Source organism: Solanum pennellii, chromosome 5 (assembly GCF_001406875.1).
Source record: "Solanum pennellii chromosome 5, SPENNV200".
Taxonomy (NCBI): domain Eukaryota; kingdom Viridiplantae; phylum Streptophyta; class Magnoliopsida; order Solanales; family Solanaceae; genus Solanum; species Solanum pennellii.
The window spans coordinates 33,531,147-33,536,107 of record NC_028641.1 but is presented as its reverse complement, the minus strand read 5'-3'; the positions used below and the strand labels follow the sequence as shown (position 1 = coordinate 33,536,107).

Sequence of the window (4,961 nt, the reverse complement as noted above, 5' to 3'; positions counted from 1 at the left end):
TTCTTTGTAACCCAACGAATATTAGAAAACTCTTGATACTTATTATGAGGATATGGGTGAGGAGTTAAGGAGGCTATATGGAAACTCACACAATGCTATATTACAGTGAACCATTAATAGTATTAACGACTTTTTGGAACGTATGGGCAAAAGAATAGACACATATGACATTCCTAAAATACATCACAAATTGATCAAAGTTTGACCATCGAATGTTGAGAAATAAATTTAGAAATTTACATGCAAGTACATTTAGAAGATTTTGCTGCACAATCACAATTAAATTCATAACAAGAGCAAGCTTTTACAAAAGTAGTGCAAACAAATAACACACTCAAGGTTTGAGATCCCCCCCCCCATGCAAACAAATAAGTTAACTATGACGAACATGTCAAAGCAAAGTGGTGCTATTAAATTGATTAGAAAAGCAAAAGTGATTATATGGGATGCAACCCCGATGGCCAAGCGACAAAAAACAGAAACAATCGACATGAGATTTAGCTACATTATGGAAATTTATAAATCTTTTTATGGAAAAGTAATAGTTTTTGGAGGAGATTTTGTCAGGTGTTACTAGTAGTTCCACAATCAACTAGAGCAGAAATTATAAATTCAGGCTTGCTAAAATCATATGTCGGGCATTTGATGGATAATATTAAGAAATATGAGAGAAAGAATGGATCCAACATTTAATGAGTTCTTACTTCGCGTGGGTAATGGGGGTGAAAAAATAATAAGAGACGATTTAATTCTTCTTCTAGAACAATTAACTGTCAAGCATTGTAGGGATGGAATGCCAGAATAATCTATAATAAAAGAGATATTTCCAAATCTATAAGAAAATGCCACTAGGGCAAAATTGGTTCCTAACGATCTATCTTACCAAGCAGAAATGACCATGTGGATAATCTTAATGACAAGTTAATATCCATGTTCCCAGGTGAAAGCAAGACATTCAGTATCTTTGACTCATCAGAAGAAGATACCAACAACTATTACCAAGAAACATATTTAAATACTTTAACACCAACTGGACTGCCACCACATAGGTATTGAAGAAAATACATTAAGAACTATAATCATGAAGAGGAGGTAAGTAAAATCAATATGGATATATTTGACTTATCTTATTAAATGTAGGTTAGAATTAACAGAAATTGCACCAATCATGCTAATAAGGAATTTAGACCCTATAAATGGCTTATGCAATGGCACCCGAATAATATGTTGAGGTTTTGCCGAGAATGTATTACATGCCAAAATATCGAGTGGTCATTGTGCAATGAAACATGTGTTTCTTTTAAGAATTAAATTGTCACCACCAGAAAATGAAGGCTATCCATTTAGATTTATTCAAAAGCAATTTCAGTACGTTTTTGCTTTGCAAGGACTACAAATAAAGTGCTAGGTCAAACAATTCCACACGTTGATTTGTATTTCCCCCAACATGTTTTATCACATAGTCAGTTGTATGTTGCACTATCAAGAGGGATATTTATATCCACAAGAAAAGCACTTGTCCTAACAAAGCAACCCAAAAACCATAATGGGATATGCACAAAAACATAGTTTATAAAGAAGTTTTATGTACGATAACCTCATATAAATATATATACGTTGTAACTTAGATAATTAAATCTTTGCAAATCGTGGAATCCTAACAATATTACATTGCATCATATCTCATGTTTAGAAGACACTAAAACACTTAATCGATTCTTCTCAAGTCACACTCCTCAATGTGTTAACGTGATACATGATAATTGTTTGAATCCCTCAATCCACTCACATAAATCGTGACATTTAACCAAACATTGTATGGTTTCATGTTCATGTTTCTTCTTTATTGTTATTGTATTGTATTTTAATGTTTTAATATTATTATTATTATTATTCATAATTTAGAGTACTTCTATGCTGCAAATTGGATGCTTCATATTAATTTGATGATGTCATTCATAATTTAGCACATAAATATCCTACATATTATGAAATGTATCTGTTAAATCTTTATCACTTTACAAGATCAATAACAACTTATGCATTCAGGAGAAGTCTATTTAACACGAAGTAAACTTCGACATGCACTCATGACAACAAAACATTATATATTTCTCTCGATAGATAGCGAGTCAACTTAGCATAGTGTACACAACGCACGTGCACATGACTAGTACTTTAAAAAAATCTAAAGAATTTATCATATTACCTTACATATTTATGTTTTGAGATTACGTAACAAAATAAAATAAAAATATATTGAAAGATATTTTGCTCAAATTTTCTTGAAGTTCTAAAAATTATTTGACATTCTTTGTTATACCCCGAAAAAACTTTATTATATAGCAAAAAAAAAAACAAAGAAAATGTGAGTACTTTAGAGTAATAAGTGACCAACAAACATAATGATAGCAAGTAATATGGTTTATTACAAAAGATAATGTGTGTTAACAAATAAGAGCTACAAAATCATGGAATAAGTATATATTCGATTATAAATTTTATTTTTTAAGAAAATAATGGATAATAAATAAGTACCCTCATGAACTATGACCGAAATCTAGTGATATTCCCTAATTTAATAAGGGTCGTATTATCCTTCAAAATCAATATTTCATATTCATGCAACCTTTGTGCTGATGTGGCATCTTCAATCAAATATTTTTGTAACATACGTAGATAATTTTTTTAAAAAATGATTAAATGTTTTTTAAAAAAGATTTTTATGTATTTTTTTAAATAATTCTTTGATGTCTTTATTTTGTCTTGTATGTAAATCAAATTAATACACATATGCTTTGTTTTATACTTATTAATTTGTTTACCGTTATTCATTGTTTTTTCTCTTTTATTATTCTATTAATTTTACTTATTCTTTTTATTTTTTTTCTTTCCTTTTGATTTTATTTGAAATTTAATTACAAAAGTCTCATATAAAAATAAGTTAATTTCGAATAGATATTAAAATGAGTAAATAAAATCAAAAGTATTTTTTAAAACAAAGATAAATTTCTAAAAATAAATAAAAGTGAAAATATAAGAAATTAATGAAAGAAAACATTTAATGTTTTAAGTGAGGAAGAAAATAAAATAATGATTTAAGAAACAAAGAAAATTATTTCATACGAGTAATTTCAAACAGATTCACTATTTTTTCCGAAACGGAGAAGAGGCTCTTAATAACTAATTGATTACTAGGTATTTTATTAAAATCATCTTTTCACGAGTGATTAGTACTCATCATGACCAAGTACAAAATCACTAGCAAAACCCTTGAGATTCACATTTGATGAACCAATTTCCTTCATAGCTTCCTTAGCTAAATCACTCCATTTCTTGGCATTTCTTCCCAATTCTTCCCCTTTTTTGCTGCTTCCCATCGCGATCGTTATACATCTATTGAACTCATCTCTTTCCACGACACCACTTTCACCGGCATTAACTCTAATACCATTCTTCTAGATATCCAGAATGACTTTTGCATTACAAACTTTATTGTTCCAAAGTGGACATGCCACAATAGGAACCTCAGATGCTATGCTCTCCTAAGTTGAATTCCATCCACAATAAGACAGAAAAACAACCAACAGAAGGGTCTTTAAGAACTTCCATTTGTGAGCACCAACTCACTATCTTCCCCTGATTTCAAGTTCTTCTTTGCAACCCAACTTCTCCTCCATCTTATAACCATATTGTCCTTCCCTAATCGCCCAAAAAATGGCCTCCCACATTTCAGCAATCCATCACCAATCTCCTCCATCAATTGAGTTGATATTCCATAGTAACTACCAAATTCTATGTATATAATTGATCCCTTATCCTTTGAGTTCAACCAATCCATATAATTATTAGAACTAATCTCAATCATATAAGCTCGAAAAGTATCATCATCAAGTAATACTGAAGGAATTGAAGGCCCAATTCGCACCATAGTAACATGCTTTATAATTCTCAAAGCATCAAACTACAAAGCATCAAAAGTGTTGAAAATAACTCTTGGATTTTCTTCACTTTTCAACATTTCAATTTATCTTTTAATAGACTTAACTGCCCAATTGGTAATTTCCATGTCATCAAACACAAAAGATGGGAAATCAATTGGACTAAGTGGTGGCAATTCCAGTAACTCCACTATATTATCCTTAACATTTCAGTTTTTTAAATAATCAGAATAGTTTTTTAATCTATAATAGTAAACACAAAAAACTGTGGCAGGTTGGATCCAAAATAATGTCGATGAGACATTAATCTTTTTGACCACTAAACCAACTCATTTCATGACAATTTTATAAATAACATATGAAAAAGGGGTACAATTTTTTGCATTTGATTGGATCAAATTGAAAATGAATTTCGACCCACGAGACTTTACAGAAGAATAGAAAAAATGAAAATCATCAATTGAGCTTCATTGGAACTTACCGTCATAGCCATCACACAAAGGAGCAAATCTTAATCCTTCAAAGTTGGGGAGTTTTTTTTATTTTGCTGAAAGTTGATAGGCTCGTGGTTAAAGTGACTTCAATTTCTAAATTGATTAATTCTTTGAAAAATTGAAGATATGGGTTGATTTGGCCTTTGCCTGGGAAAAGTGATATAAGAACATGAGGCTTTTCATTCTTCCAAATTTTCATGTTTTGGGTGGTGAGGAGAGAAGTATTCATGAAGGAGAATGAGGGTTTTGGACTGGAGAACATTATTTTTCTGAACTGGCTTGGTTAGAACTTATTAGGGTGACACATATTTATACTAGTAAATAGATGGTTCTAGATACAAAAACAAATCTATAAAATTCACCATATTCTTTAAATATTCACTTTAACTATTAAGTTTTGATATAATATAAATATTTATTTAATAAAAAAATATTAAAAGATATTTTACTGAACTTTCTAGAAGCTCCATGAAGTATCTGAATTTATTATTATTCTGAAAATAAATTTAATAATTAGCAAAAAATA

General features: G+C 29.9%; 1 pseudogene; it reads right to left on the bottom strand.

Moving 5' to 3' along the window:
• Positions 1-3,230: 3,230 nt before the first annotated feature.
• On the bottom strand, positions 3,231-4,664 carry LOC107020163 (annotated as a pseudogene).
• Between the last annotated feature and the right edge of the window lie 297 nt (positions 4,665-4,961).